The 16,796-nt window shown below is 33.0% G+C and overlaps 1 protein-coding gene across 4 annotated transcripts in view; it reads left to right on the forward strand.

Moving 5' to 3' along the window:
- The window catches only part of LOC110382001 (allatostatin-A receptor), a 156,024-nt gene that overhangs the window by 31,282 nt on the left and 107,946 nt on the right, over window positions 1–16,796 (forward strand). For 2 of the 4 annotated variants that reach the window (XM_064039737.1, XM_064039726.1), the window contains exon 2: window positions 13,097–13,135. The exons of 1 other annotated variant lie outside the window; for it this stretch is intronic. The gene's annotated coding sequence lies outside the window, so the exon portion shown is untranslated. Of the gene's footprint in view, window positions 1–13,096; window positions 13,150–16,796 lie in introns of all 4 variants that reach the window. One more of the 4 variants, XM_049843744.2, reaches the window with a different exon arrangement.

The following is a 16,796-nucleotide window of genomic DNA, read 5'->3' on the forward strand; positions in this document are numbered from 1 at the left end:
TATGTACGTACATCCCTCCCCTTAATAACATCAAAGAAAAGAACGACTGGATAAAAATCAACAGGAGTGCTACTTCAAAGCTAAACCCGTATCACCGTCGATTTCCACTATATTTCCTCAAACGGACGTCAATCACCTCTATTTTATCGACAAAGACATGGAGTATCGACAAAACAAGAGGCAGCCCTACGCCAATTGAAAAGGCGTATATATCAATAAGCCCCTTCGACTGTGCGCACACTGGTACTTATTTATACACGCTTCAGAGTCTTAGGGTAGCCACACACTACAATTCACTACAGAATAAACAGTTGGCCGACAGTTGGCTCAATAGTAGTTTTCTTTTTTTCAAAAAGTCGTGAATGAAGTTTTTAGTCGATCTGATCCCAGCCAAATAACTGATCATTGTCATGTGCTTACAAACATTCTTTTTCGTACCGATTTATGAGCCCAAAAAAACTATCGGCCGACTGAAAGTTTGTAGTTTTTAAGGCGAAGTTCCATTCATGTGCAGCATAGTGACGCACACAAATGCTCCGTTTTAGCTACTCACTCTAGACAAATAACAGTGACAGATTGCGTGACAGCATTTCTAAAATGTCCGCGTAGTGCATCCTTTGTGCGGCGAACACATGCCGGGAGTGGACTTGCGAAGACGTGTACACATTTTTTTGTTCACGATCAATTTTGGTGGAATCTCCCCCATTATAATGGTACAAAATACCACATAATACAATACCAGACGGAAAAATAAATAACGTATTGTTGAAAAAGAATCTATTATTTATTAAAATTGTGTACTTACCAATAATGCCTTTTGGGAAATTGATGTTTGTTAGAATTTCAAATGTTTGGTCTTAATACTTTTGTCGGAGCCAATATTTGACTACATTTGTTTTTTGAAGCGAAATAGAAATTATATTTTTTTTGTTAGAAAAGCTCTGATTGGTACTTGTCATGTAAACAGGGTCTTTACAAATAATAATCCTGTTAGTACAAAGGTTTGTTGACCGAATAACTTGACCTTTTCAAAGACATTTTTTATTTAAGTTAAACTTATTTTTTTTTTTGAGTTTATTGTGTGAGAATATAAAATTAAATTGTTTCAATTGAGAATATGGGTTTCTTCTTTAGCGAAAAATATTAAGATTTTAGTTATTTTCTACTTTGTTTATTTTTGAAGAGATACCTAGTTGTATTACATTCCTAAAGCAAGAAGTGACACTTATCTCAGACCGTCTAAAATTGTTTCTGTCATAAACTATAAATAGTCAGACGTTAATAAATTCGTCGCAAATTCTTGTACACAGTTATTTTAGTTTTATCACATTCATCATGACATAACCAGAGAATAGAAGAGTCATCGAGACTCGTCAATATCCATACTGGCTGTTTCTTGCGGCTGCATCTGTGGCCCGGTAAAAAAACTTGCCGTGTGGATAAAGAAATTAGGAAATAATAATTTTATAAGGTTGACTGGAGAATGCCTGTGGCATTAAGTCCACCTGTGTAATGAATTTTGCATAAAATGAAATAAAAAAAGTTCAATACCTAAATAATTTACAGAGTGGCTTTTTTGTAGAAAAAAAACTTTCAAAATCGGTTTTTATAACCAAAGTTTGCCTCCAAGCTCACAAAACTTTACCTCTCCATAAGAAAAGTCCAGATGCTCATATAGTTTGAAACATTGAAAGCTAAAAAGCAACAACTAATTTCCAAATAAAGTTACATACTGTTCAAGTGTTCGATAATATTTCCATAACGATTTTTAAGCACACCTGAGACCCATTCATGTGAAAGAAAGACGTCTCTTTTGCATTTTACAATATTATTTGTATTCAGATTCACAAAACAGTATTAGTGCAGTCATTGAAGCGAAAAATACGGTCTAACCTCCGAATTTTTTTACTGTGAACCGATTTGCATGAAATTTTGGAATTAGGTTCATCTTACCCTTAACTTCAAAAGTGAATATGATTTGAACTCCGCCACCCCCCCTGGGGGTGGTTGCCACCCCTTCTTTGGGGTGAATATTTTTTTTGCAAAATAACCTCGGATATCGATAGAAGACCTAATTTTAAGCAAAGGTTGTCTTTAAAGTTTTTAAAAAAATCCAATACTTTTCAAGTTATTGGCAATTGAAAATTCGCAATTTTTTCACGTTTTTCATCGGTTTTTTGCAAATATCTCCAAAAATATACGTTTTATCGAAAATGTATAAAGCACAAAATTGTAGCAGGTAAAACAACAAACAATTTGTTTTTTTATAAAGTGTTCTTAGTGCAATATTAAGCTAGATATTAAAGATCAAAGCCGTTTTTTATTTTGTCTGAAATTTGATCGACGTAGTATATGCCATCTATTATTTTAGTAAGTTGATCAATTTACGAGTTTTATTATTTTTCGGTGACATATATACACATTACAATAGTTGTGACTCTTTATTATACTGCCTACTTTCACATTGCTCCAAATATTGACACTCCGAAGTTTTCAGTTACTAAGTAGAAAAAAATATGACAAGTTTTTGGGCCATAACTCCTTCAATTTTCATGCTATCACAATTTATAAAAAAACACTGTAAAAGTAATTAAGAGAGCTACAACATCCATCATTGCAATATATAGTAAAGAACTTTTTTCTAAAACGGTGAAGGGTTAAAGGGCTTAAGAGAGGCTGTGATTGCGCTGCCACGCGCTCTTTAAACAATCATATCTCCGTCAATTTTTGTTCGACAGAAAAAACAAACAAACCAAATTGTTTGTCAGAAAAATACCTAATTTTTTTATCAGTACACTTTTATACGTATCTGTCGTAATTTTTGAGATATTATGAAAAACAAGTGGGTTTTTCTTTAATTTGAAATTTTGTTCTTTTCGTTAATCGTGACTTTTTTGAAAAATATCTGTCCTGAAGCAGCCAAACTGATACTATCTATCAAACTCTTCATAATAAAGTTAATCCTAGGCGGAATACGATTAATTTTAATGTTGGTGGAAATGGCACTTATGAAACCCATTGATTTAAAAGAAAAAATATAAGATGCTCCCCTTATTTGCAATACAGCTCACTTATTTTACGTGCAAAAGACTTTTAATAGTGCTCATCTTAAAGCTTATTTCAAGCACTACAAAACCCATTTGTATTAGAATGTATAAAATGCATCTACTCGCCGCTACATGGCATTGACCACAACGATTAAATTTCAGACAAAATAAAAAACGGCTTTGATCTTTAATATCTAGCTTAATATTGCACTTAGAACACTTTATAAAAAACAAATTGTTCGTTGTTTTACCTGCTACAATTTTGTTCTTTATACATTTTCGATAAAACGTATATTTTTGGAGATATTTGCAAAAAACGTGAAAAAATTGCGAATTTTCAATTGCCAATAACTTGAAAAGTATTGGATTTTTTTTTAAACTGTAAAGACAACTTTTGCTTAAAATTAGGTCTTCTATCGATATCCGAGGTTATTTTGCAAAAAAAATATTCACCCCAAAGAAGGGGGTGGCAACCACCCCCAGGGGGGGTGGCGGAGTTCAAATCATATTCACTTTTGAAGTTAAGGGTAAGATGAACCTAATTCCAAAATTTCATGCAAATCGGTTCACAGTAAAAAAAATCGTAGCAATAATGCTTCAATGACTGCACTATATATACCAAGCAGAAACCATCCATTTGTACGCAAAACAATATCTCATTGAAGGAAGACAAGCCGCTAACATAATGTTACTTAACACATGACTGAAATATAAATAATTCAATAATAGAGGTCGGAATTAACGCTACGTGCTCACTCATACCGTATCCATTGAGCAAACACGAATGATCATGTAAAGAGATAAAATTTCATAGCTACAGGCTGTTACAGAATCGTCAAGCTGAAAAAAGGTTCGCTCTTAGTGGACTCTTGACAAAATGGTCGCGTTTGGGCAGTGATCTGAAGAATTGTTGAAGGTATTCTTGGTTTGAACAGACTTTCTGATGATGGGAAGTGGGTCTTTTGTAAAAAGTTCAAATGAAATATTTGGAACTCAGAACCATTGTATTGTGCAACTAATCGGCTAATTAGATTTTTTTTCAGTTATTTAATAAAAACAATTTCAGTAAAATTAAAGATTATAACTATGCAGAACGGTTATATATCGTTATATATTGTTACCTAGCATTCTTTGAAAGACTAAAAATCACAATAAATATGTATTTAACAAAATAAACACCATATATTTTAACTCGTAATTCTGTAGCACCCTGTACCTATACACACACACCCACGTTGATAGGGTTGTTTGAACACAAATAATAAGATAAAAGAATGCTTATTATTTGCCTTTCTCGGAACAGCGGATTAGTTCGTTTGTTTGGGTAAAATTGTACATTACTTTCAGGTGGTTTCAGGCGTGAATTTGATAATTTTCATGGCGATATCAGCTGGGGAAAATCCTTTACTAATAATTATGTTTAACCGACTTATTTTTTTAAAATGTTTTTTGATCATTTTAGAACGCAATATTTTTTGAGCAAGAAATATTTTTTGATTTATGATTAAAAGCTATTAAAGCTTTGATATGCATTGATTTAAAGCTATCATCGCTTTAATATAATCTGTGTGTCAATATGTATAATATATCTATGGCTACAGTAATATATTTTGTCATCAAAAAACCTAGGCATTGCCACACGCAGAAGCTGCTGAAAACTAAAAATCACAAAACAAAAGTAATTTATTTACAGAAACAACTCTGAAAATACGGAGCAGGGAAATTTTAAACTATGCCTCTGAAAGCTTTTAAAAATAGAGCTACGAACCGAAAACTATATTTACGGAAAAAGTTTTATTATTTCGAAAATACTTTTCCTACCTACTCAAAATGGTTTTGCTTAAAAAAATATGCATGAAACATAAAATTTTTGCTTTTATCTTGAAAATTGAATTTTGGCTCCATTTACATGCATTATACGGTTATTGTACACACTTTTTTGAAACTAAAAAAACATATCAAACGTATTTTTTGACACATTGACAGAATTGTCTATATAGGTATAAAAAAAAACTCATTGCATTTTTTCATGTCACAAGATTTTAGTGGCGTAGAAAAATAGAATAAAGAATCTATAGACCTATCAAAACTTATAGATAGACAGACAGGTCCTTTTACCACAAAGAAGAATAAATAAGTTTTTTTAATAACATTACTTTTAGGAGATTAAACTACTTTTAAATTCATAAAGCCGGGTTAACCATTAAGCATGAAGAATCCATTAATAAAGTTATTATTTAATCTCTGTGTCTGAAAAAGATTTCAAAGCCATTCCAAACCTTTGGCTTATAGTTATCAAAATAAGAGTACCACACATACTGCAGACTAAAAAGTCGGGCGACAGTTACCAAAAATATTTTTCAAAGAAAATCGTGGATTCAAACAAAGTAAAGTCCGTCTGATACCGGCCAAAAAACATGATCGTTGTTATGTGTGTACTTCCATTCATCTTCAAACTGATTTATGAGCCCGAACTGACTATCGGCCGACTAAAAGTTGGTGGTGTGAGCTTACTCTTATAGTTATCGTAATAACGGAGAATATTAATATTATTCACAAATATTTTCTAACGTTAAATAGATTATTTTAAGACATTTATTAGGGGCTAGATGAACTTGACTTTTATAAGATTATTGTCTTAGACATTATTTGCTTAAGCCGGCTATCAAACATGATATTTGGTAAAAACATATTATTATCTTAGTTGATAGGATTAAAAATTAGGCATGATATTTTTATTATTGAATCAACATTTATATCTCTTAATACTGCAAACCCTAGGTGAATTATACCTTAAACTTATGAATCTGATTTAATTGAAATTAAATAACTTTTAACACTTCAAACATATCGTTTTTGTTGGTTGGTTAAGTCTTACTATCAGATTGCCTAAGTGACTGGGTTTGGAAGTCAGATAAGCATCGCTTCACGCGCAACACTGGCACAGCTGCATCCATTTATACTAGAAGTTCTCCCCAACACAGTTAGAAAAAGGCTAGGCAGATGATATCAACGCCAACCGAACTTCCAAACGCATGTTCTGCATTCTCATATCTTACAAACGCATTTTCACTATAAAATGAAGTTTCACATTCCGTGCTAACTCAATTTATTACTAACTTAATGAAGTCTAACTCAATGAAGATGTAGACTCATGGTTAATAATGCCATTACCACACATTATGGGAGACCAGCACTTTGATTACATCGGGGATGTTTTTAATAGGTATTGCGTTTTAATAGATTCTCGCTGTGGGGATGCTTTTTAATTTGTTGTAGTGTGGGTCGTGCTGTGTCATTTTATGAGTTGCTATTGGTTTTAAGTGCAAATTAATTACTGTGTTTGTGAAGTTATAATGGTTTGGTATGTTTTTATTGATGGATTATTTGAACAGATTATAATAACAGTGGTAAAAAAAATGTTTTAAAACATTCCTTGCCTACCCAAAGGGTAAAATGGGACTCTAGTATTAAAACATCGGTGTCCGTATGCTCACCTGTCGCCAATCTGTATTTCTATTGCTACTGCAACAAAAAATACTGAGAAATTAAATATGTAGATGCTTATTCATTTTTTTGCTCAAAATTGATAACTTTTCTTAAAATATGCATAGACCAATGAGTATATTACTTACCAGACTCCCGCTCAAACTTCACCAGTTTTGTATTACCAAGTGTCCTCATTAAAATCGACGTTTTTTTTTTGAAATCGAAAACAATCATTACTTTCCACTTGACAACACAACGGGCTCTCTAAACAATTCACATCGGATTTTAATAAATAATCAATTTGTTTGAAATTTCTTTTGCAAAAATTTGAAACAATAAGTCTTTTGACTTGTTAAAAAGTCCTTTGTCCGATGTAAAACACAAAGGGAACGTCAAAAGTAAAAAAAAGTGGAAACTTTTTACGTTGTTATTATTTAGTTTTAATTTTTAAGGCTGTGAAGGTGTAGTCATAATAGCAGATTCACCCTTCAAAAATGTTGTCGCCCTTTAACATTTTATAAAAAAACGTACTGTTAATAAATTATTAAAATGCCTATTAAGCTAAGTTAAGTTGACCATCAACTGTCTAGCCTTTTTCCAACTAATATCACAGATTATATAATAGTTACTACGTAACAGATAAATCACTCCATACAAAAAAGTCCATACCTACTGTTATAAGCACCTACAAGTTCCCCAACTACCTACAAATTCCTAGCTGCGTTATAAAATGAACCTTAAAAGCTCGAGCGCTTGATTGTTATTCCAATGCGATAGCGCACAGTTCAGTGACCGCAACCGTGCCGTGGCCGTGCTTAGGGTTGCGTCTAACAATTTATTAATATTTAAGTAGGAAATCAAAGTTACGCTTATTTTAAGAAAGCCTTTTTTAAAACTGAGTTTTTAAATAAAAAGTAATATCAAGAATATTTTTCTTTAGTTAACTATTGTATTGCCTACTAAAATGGAGTATGGGTACATATTACTAAATATTACCTAATACGTAAGCACAGGTAAGTACTTAAGTAAAGCTTTCGTCAAAATCAAAGGCGGTTTCCAACTATTTTTCGAGCACAAGTGCCATACCCCATATGATACAACTCCGTCGAGTGTTGATACATACCTAAAATTGGTTTCTGCGTAGCGACACGCGTAATGTTCCGAGTCGTCATTAAGTTGGACCAGAACTATACCTACTTACACTCGAGATGTGTTTTGATCTACAAAACTCACAATACAGTTCATATAACTAAGTAGGTATCTAAAGTATTTAAGTACCTAATGATCTCTGTTGTTAAAATCATAAAGTAGATAAGTATTAATTTATAAAAAAAATAGAATTACTAGATAAGTTCATACATATAAAATGTTTCTAAATCTTACAATAGTCGCATATAAACCAACACAAATTAAAATAATCCATCAGTTTGTGAGGTAGCTTAAAAAACCTAATAAAAACCAACAGCATAACATGCCACGAAATAAAAATAATAATATTGGAACGCGCGCGGCGCGTGTGACTATTGAAAGCCCTGAGCCGCGTGGGGCTACCGGTAACCCAGCGAGCGGTAGGCATTTATCGCGCGCAAGTACGTCGAGTGACAGAGGCCTGCTAATATGGAGTCGGCTTCTTATCTAACCGAAAGCAGCTGAGTACCAGTGATTTTTGGCAGGAGCCACTACCTATCTGAACTCCCCAACCCAGTTACCCGGGCAACCCGATACCACTTGGTAAGACTGGTTGTCAGACTTACTGGCTTCTGACTACACGTATACTTGCTGTAAAAGATGTCCATGTTTAAAACCACTAGAATAAAAAAAAATGTGAGATAAGTGTAGTTTGTCGTATAATGTTTGTGTCCACGGCCTTAAAAAATAATATCAAACAAACTATATTACATGAGCAGTTCCCATACACAGTTTAGTGAATGTTATACAGTAACAAATGAAAATAGCTCATATCTCTATAACAATAAAGTATATTTCGCGTTAACGTAGTTTGTGAAAAGCTGTGATACTAACTTATGTGTAGGGTGACAATGCATTTTTAAACTTTTGTAATTTAATTACTTTGTTGTGTACGCTAGTTGGCCGTAGTTTTTGAAATAATAGGTTTATAGGTCTTTTTTGCAAATATTCTTTTATTTGTTAGATAGATAGAAGTCTGCCTTTTTACCTGAACGTGACAGAGGAAGTAAAGAGAAGGAGATTTTTGTTTTAATTTTTTAAAGTAACTATTTTTACTGTTATGGCAATATTGCAAACGTAAAATTAAAGTTATTTCAGACAATATTTTACCAATATTGATATTTATTGTGTCTAATTTGTAAGATCTAATACATGCTTACATAAATTTGCGTGAGATTTAGTAAGATTAAGTATCCTAAATCAATGTGTGACGTGTTACAAGGGAAACTACTTACCTTGATTGATCCCTACTATTCGTATTCACGTTGACTTGCGATTGGGTTGCGGTTAATATACCAGTATACATACTATGTAGTTAGGTATATGTATCTTTATGTGATTGATCAAAGAATATTCTGAATTTCTTTCGTTGGAAATAAGGATATTATTCGACACATTTTTTGTCACGTCAATTGATGATCAAAGAGCCTTGTATACCTAGATGTTCTGTATATTTCTAAATAGCCAGATATGTATTGGGCCATATTCTTATGTCCGATTTGCAGTATATTTACAATTTTTCTGAAACCCTTTTTCGATTTGAACGCACTTTATAATCGCAAGTTTAAAGTCCTTCACTTTATTAAAAATGTCCTGCTATTTAATGTAACCATGGTCACCCTACACTTGAAACGGTTTGCGCTTGTCATTGTCAGTCATTACAGTCGCACAGTCGTGCTGTCCGACTTTTGAAGTCCCGACTTCTATCTACATGATGTTGTCCAACTGAAAACGTAATAATGTAGCTTTTTATTTTGTTTTTATTCTGTTTAGGTACTTTTTAGTTATGTTAAAAAACTGTTACAGGGGATGATAAAGAGTTTTCAGAGCTTTTACATGAGCAAATGTTAGTTGAAAGTTTTATTGTGTAATAGAAAATAAATCTTAATTAACAGGCGTCGTTATGTGAAATGTGGTAGTAACATTACTATATGTTTACACATATAAACCTAGCTAATAAAGCATTAAGTGTGTAATATGAATATAATAACAATTTGCCAGAACGAGTTGGCAGTGGCTCTGAATAAAAAAAAAAAATATTTTTTCGTAAAAATTTTTCTTAGGATATGTATAGTTCATACAAAGTTTTACGTAGTAAGTAATAAGTGCTCTCGAGTCGTGAGTATATTTCGCCATTTTTTCTCAAGAATGTTCGCTCCACTGAGCTTATAAAAACGGTAACTCCTTATATTATGTAGAGTACAATAGCAAGATATTTATATGGCTTATGTGTAGTTGTGAATCTCAGATATGAATTTATAAATGGCACAAAATATAATAATATCATATCATGTCAGAAAGATGACTTTGTACAATTGTAACAAAAATAAATTTATGACGTCAAGTCCAAGTGTGGAAAAAGTTTTTATTGGTAAAAACTCTATCTACAGAAGACTAAACTGTCGGCCAATAGTTGGCTAGTTGGTTGCTTGACAGAGTATTTTGAAGGTAATGAAATCAGCCAATGAAACTGTTTACTTGGTCTGATACCAACCAAATACTTGATCATTGTAATATGCGTGCGTACTACCATCTCCAAACTGTTTTATGAGCCCCATCAAACTATCGGCCGACTAAGGCCCAAGTTGAACGACAAAATATACATACGTCCGTTTCTCTAAGGCAAATGTTTATAAGGTAATAAGTACATGGTAATAAGAAAACTGTCCTAAAAGAACATAAATTATGCGGTTGCTCTGACTCGCATGTTCTCTTTCCCTTGGTTACTACCCAAAATACCCATTGTATAATAGACCGCCTGTTTTCCCAGTCACAAGCCACGCCTTCACATAGTCATATAATCCCTCTTAAAATACCGACAAAGTCAACATGTCGGACAAACACGTTGTGACGTCATGCACTTAAGGAATTTGCTCTCAGGATCAACACTCTTAAGTATAGTTTCATAATTAGCATTAATTGGTATAAGTGGTGTTTGTTTTGAAGCTAGAGAGATACTTAGCTAACTGTCTGACTGATTAACGCAATGATGAAAGTGCAAAAAACGCTTACTTATAAGTAACACTGTGGTTCGCGGATTTGATTTGGCATACATAAATGATGATATTTTTTAGCGCTGTCACTTTGACGTATGTATTTTCTGCTCGGTTCTTTCCCATTGGTCAATAGTTTATGAGTGACATTGAATGATTGACAACTACCCATTACTACATACCAGTTCTGAAGTAAATAAAGAGCGACAATAAATGATTGACAACTGATGATACCTGAAAATTCGGCACATACTTTTTGCCGGGCGTAGTATCGCTCACTTTTTCTACGCGTACGTAGAAAAAGTGAGCGCATACGCGTGATAAACGTCACTTGTCTGAAAGCGGTCTATACGTAATAGCAAGTAACAATTTATGTCGTAATCTAAACTAAACTTTGTAATTCTAAATGATTATGTTGGGACATTTCACATAACACATGTTTTCACTCGTGTAAACCCTAGAGACACCCAGTGGACCGGGCTGTGTAAACTTGTAGCAAAACATAACTTTAAGCTGTATTTTTTGTTGTTTTGATTTGTTTGTTTTTTACCAGTATTTATGCCAAAAATCCTGGTTAAGTTTAATTTGGAATTATAATATCCTAGTTATGTTATCCTGTTTATTCTGGAAAAAATGTTTCTGATTGTACGTTTTATATTATGTAATTTTTTGTCAAATTGTCATTCTGAAGAAGGATATGGGATATTATTGGTACATAGTTTAAAAATGTTTTTATTTAACTTGCAATGAATGTATGTACTTTTTTATGTACCTACGGTAGGTATGTATTTTTAAATTGAGTAGGTTTAGTGTATAAATAAATTACAAGTTCTTGACGCAGATGAAACCACGCCATACCGCTATTTCCCACATATTTCTATTCTTATACCAAGCTTCATAAATCTCTTCAACCAATATTTCCCTATAGTGTAAACATCCCAAGACACGCTCTTTAAACTTTCCCTAATATATATTCATAAAAGTTTTTTGATCGCTTCCTATGAGTTGAACTTTGATACTTAAGTTCAGGCTTGTGCATTTTAAGTTGCAGTTAAGTTATAACTTGTGGTATAGGGAAACTTATGGAATACATTGCCTTGGGGCTTTTGAAATAGTTCGTCGTTGGTTCAGTACTTCAGTTCATTCAGATGGATATTATTAGACTTGGAAGTTACTTTGTTATTATAATTTTGTAGGAAGCTGTTAAAGAAGTTGTAAGTGATATTTTTTTATTAATGCGTATTTTTTTATTTCGTGACTCGATAAACAATGATGCAGCGAATTAAGGAACGGTGATTCTTATTTCGAAAAGATTGCACGATTTATTACTGCACTGCCTTTCTGTTTACATATATATTCCATTTATTTACAGCTGTTTCCCACTAGCGGATTTTTGTCGAGCGCAACGATACCGAGTCCGAGCTTAATTACATACATTAAATTGATTTTTGCCTCGTGGAAAAACTGCCATTGTGAAAAAATTGTTATTGGTTATCGTAGCAATATACCAACACATGACTGCTCTTATTAAGACAAACTTTAAATCAATACCGATTGAAATTCAAATGTACACCCATACCTCCATATCCCTATCGTCACAGGTGCTTATTTATTTACAAACACACACATACGTAACCAAATCAAATTACACTAGTTACAAATGCCAACCCAAATTAGAACAATAAACAAACAAACTGTGCCTACTATCATACGCACCAATCAAATCTGGTCCCACCATTAACAGAAACAAACTTGTGCCCGCATATCTAATTTCAATTAGGTACAACAAACTTAGTAATTAACCCTGCACGGCGCTTCCTTGTTTTCGAACAAGGCTACATATTGGTACAAGTTTCTTAACAAGTATATAACGAAGTCTGTTATGTTGTAGTAACGTATGTATATATTAGTAGCTGTTTTCCCTCAGTTTTACCCACGTCTCCGGGGAACTTCTTTCCGCACTGGGATTAAAAATATAGTTATGTTTCTCGGGGATAGTGTAGCTTTCCAAGAGTGAGGGATTTTTCAAATCGGTTCAGTAGTTTTGGAGCCTCTAGGGTACAAACAAACAAAAGATATTTCTTCGTAATTGTATTAGTATACATTTTAAACCGCCCACTGGCTTTCCTAATTCCTTCTTTTTTTTTAAACGGTTTTATTTTAATTAGTCTATCTCTGTTAATTGATTTTCCCTCCGTTTCTATCACCACAGACCAAAACATAACTCTTCAACTTATTTATTAGTAAATAATAACTAATGTTTCGAAAAGATATTAGTTCATATAAGAGTATATAGGACAGGTCATCAATCGCGATGAGTGAGCGTCGTGTATCATGAAACTTTTTCGCCAACTTAAGCTATCAATTTTGTTGTTTCAGACATATTGGGGTCCCTGAAAAAGTCCTGGATAATCAAGTGTATGTACTTAGAAGTAAGAAGTTTCTTTCAAGTTATTTGTTGGAGTGACCGTCTTGTTGCTACCTAAGTTTATATTTTAGTGGCTTCAGCCAACAGTTTCTACCGTGTCCAATGAGGAAGTCCATCATACACCTGGATAAAAGCCTTCCTGGATAAATGAACTACATGTATAGTGTCTAACACTAAATGTATTTCTCAAATCGGTCAAATACTTCCTGAGATTAGTTCAAGCAAACAATCAAACGTAATTTGTGTTAAACCGAGGCTGCCATAACGCAGCAGCGTTTAAGCCTCTGAAAATTAATGATAGAAAACACACAAATGAACTCTACAGCTCTATAACATATCATGTAGGTATAGATGAAATATGTCAAAGCAATGCAGTAAACCTATCTACGTAAAACCATGCAACAAGTTACGAACGATCGTTAAAAATGACATTTCAAGGTTTTTATAATGGAACACTTTGATGTATGGGTCTGTCGTTAGTGTCATATCGTAACATACGATGACAGAATGCACGTATTACTTTTATAAATGAGAAAGATAGTACCTATACCTTTTTTTTTATCGATGGCAAAAATTATCAAATGAATGGGTTAGCAGCGGTGAGGGAATGTCAGACTTTTACTGACTAAAAATCGAATCGTGTGCCTTTTAACGCGGTAACTCTTTCGAACAATCACGGAGCTCTCGTGGATAGTACCTATACTTTACATTTAGCTACAGTCCACTCTCAACATATGAACAAACAAAAATCAATATGTCATACAAAATACTAAAAAACTGTGCTGGGATTTGTCACTGAAAAATTCTCAAGTAGGTATTTGGAGGAGATTTTTCTTTAGGAAATGTTGGGCTTACAAAAGAATCCTACAAAAATACTAGAAATAATGCTCCTAAGTTCCCTGAATATAATTATAATTTAGTGAAACAATAGGTCTTGTAATAGGCTGTTAATATGCTCATGAAGACACCAAATACTGAGGAAAAAAAAGTTATAAGGTACTGACCCTTTCTCAACCAGTTCGGATCTTATAAGGACGTGTGTGACATACAAATGTTACATTTTTTTTTCTATATTAAAAAGTATTTTTATTTTATTATATTAAGTTATTCGACCGTTTCCAAGAGAGCATGAAATGGAAAAGTTATATTTTTTATGTTAAAACGGAAATTGTATTACCTACAGAGAAATCCAAAAATATAACTAAAACATTATTAACGGACATTTATTTTCTGTTAAATTGAGCTATAATTTTTCTCCGAACATAAGTACTATTTCATAAATTAAGGGGTTCTCTTTTGAGGCTTTCCATAATTTTATGATGTTAGTAGCCGCATTATACTATTATTAACTTAAACACCCCCATAAATTACTCTACTTGACAGTCAATGGCATATCTAAATCCGTCCTTTTTGAAGCTGACATTTACTTAATTTATGAAACAACACATGGAAATTACAGTAACCTATCTATAATATAATAATAAAATACAAATTACGTAATAAATAATTTGCTATTAGTTCATCCCATTAGTGCGCACTCATTAGGAATCAAGTAATACCCACTCAATGGGAATTATTCCCATTCACTACGAAAAATATTACTAAGATATATTTTTTGGTTCATTCATGTGGATTCGTAATTACATTTCTGAGTAATCAGTTTCTCGAAATATATTAATTCTCTTGAAGTCTATGTACATTTCATTTACATTGAAATAAAAGTTAATTGTTTTTGTAGCCACCGAACTTTAAACTTATCTATCGATATACTTTAGAAAAAATAAAAAAATGATAAAAAAAGTAATATAGAGTTGAATCATTATACAAAAATCGTAACACTACCTCAAAGTTACTCTCTTAGCTCATGGCAGACAAAGTAAAATAAAAACCTGAACCAGATACGACAAAACAAACCCAACGATGCACCTTAGTAATAATTCCCAGTGGGAAAACTTTTCCAATATATCCGTGACAACAAAATAACTCCAGTCACAAGATATTCCCATTTATTCAAAACTAAGAGTATTGGCAAACTTTAGTTTATTTGTTCGTTCCTCTATTGGTTAAAACTACTTCAAGTCGTAATGACTTTAGTAGGAAATAGTCTTATGAGGACGCACTGGTTCGTTTCATTTTCAATGTTATTCAGTTAAGAGTATCTACACTGCAAACTTTTAGTGGGCCGATAGTTTATTTGGGCTCATAAATCAGCATGAAGATGAATGGTGGTACGCACATTATAAAAATCAGGTAGTTAGCCGGTATCAGACCGACTGAAAACTGTAATTGAATTCACGATTTTTTTGTTAGTCAACTGTCGGCCGACTGTTTAGTCCACAGTATGCGGGTGTAAGTTTATTGTTAAACGAAGTGGAGTTTCTTAGTAGTTGGCAATTGAAAGGCGCTCGTTCGGAAACGCGTCTGACCGGGCACGCTCTGTAATACGTTTGATAATGGTCTGAAAGGAAGGCGGAATAATCTAGAAAATTGTAGTACATTAATTTTATTGTATTGTTTTGCTAAATCTGGTCTGAAATGGGTCACAATAACAATAATCGTTTCTTTCTATTGTTCGTGATGTTGCTAATCAAAATTTAACTTATTTTTAGATTTTTGAACGTCTGTGCAAGTAAATTAGATACCAAATAAAAACGACCGCAATACACTTAAATTACAGTCCTTTCTCGAAGCGATAACTCTCTGTACTGAAATCTCTGATTAAATTGCCCAACACAACAAAAAAGTAAATAAAATTTATTCCACTAAGTCGGCAGCTACGAATATATCAGAGTAATTCACTTATAACACCCTGTACCCACGCAGCTGAATAAATATGGCGCCGGCACGCCATCTATATGTGATATCATATGTTATTGAAACTACATCGGTTTTCGCTCGTGTGAATATAGTTTGCACCATCCCTCCATCCCTCGGGAAGTATGTTTTTCCAAGATAAAATGTACCTCATATCCCTCCCTGAGAGAGTGTAAACAACGCCCGATGATTTCTGAAGCGTAAGAAAACACTTGAGTTCCAGTATCTATATCCCATATTGAATGTGTGAAAACCTGCCTTATCTATTTCTCAGGGTATTGGAAAAACGTACAAAGGGATTTAGGGCATAAAATGAATATTAAATCGCTTGTCGCTGAACCAGTAGGTAACAAGAACAAAGAATAAAAAAAGGCTACTAGAATTGTGACTGTATTTTCAGTGAAAAAAAAATAATTTCGATCAAAGCGAAACATGGTCACCTTAAACTGGAAACAAATATAACAAGCTCGTATAGTTTTCATGAAATGAAATACAAATTCATTAAACTTTGTCTACAATACTATCTAATGCACAAACCATAAATAATAATATAAAGTTTAAATAATATTTCGAAATTAATGAATACGATTGCAAATAGTACTAACTCTGACGTGATATTTTGCACAAACATGAACAAATGGTCACGTTTCAATTAAATCAACGAAAAGTAAACAAAGCTATCCGTCAAAACTCAGTATTTTGTAATTCTGAGTTTTATGAATTCATGGCATCTTTTGAATGAATGGATTTCATTCAAATTTTCCTCATTGTTATAAAAATAAATTCTTAATTACCAGTCTTCGTAATATTCCATTTCGGTATAAAAAAACAAGCCAA

The sequence above is a fragment of the Helicoverpa armigera genome, chromosome 2, assembly GCF_030705265.1.
Source record: "Helicoverpa armigera isolate CAAS_96S chromosome 2, ASM3070526v1, whole genome shotgun sequence".
Classification (NCBI taxonomy): domain Eukaryota; kingdom Metazoa; phylum Arthropoda; class Insecta; order Lepidoptera; family Noctuidae; genus Helicoverpa; species Helicoverpa armigera.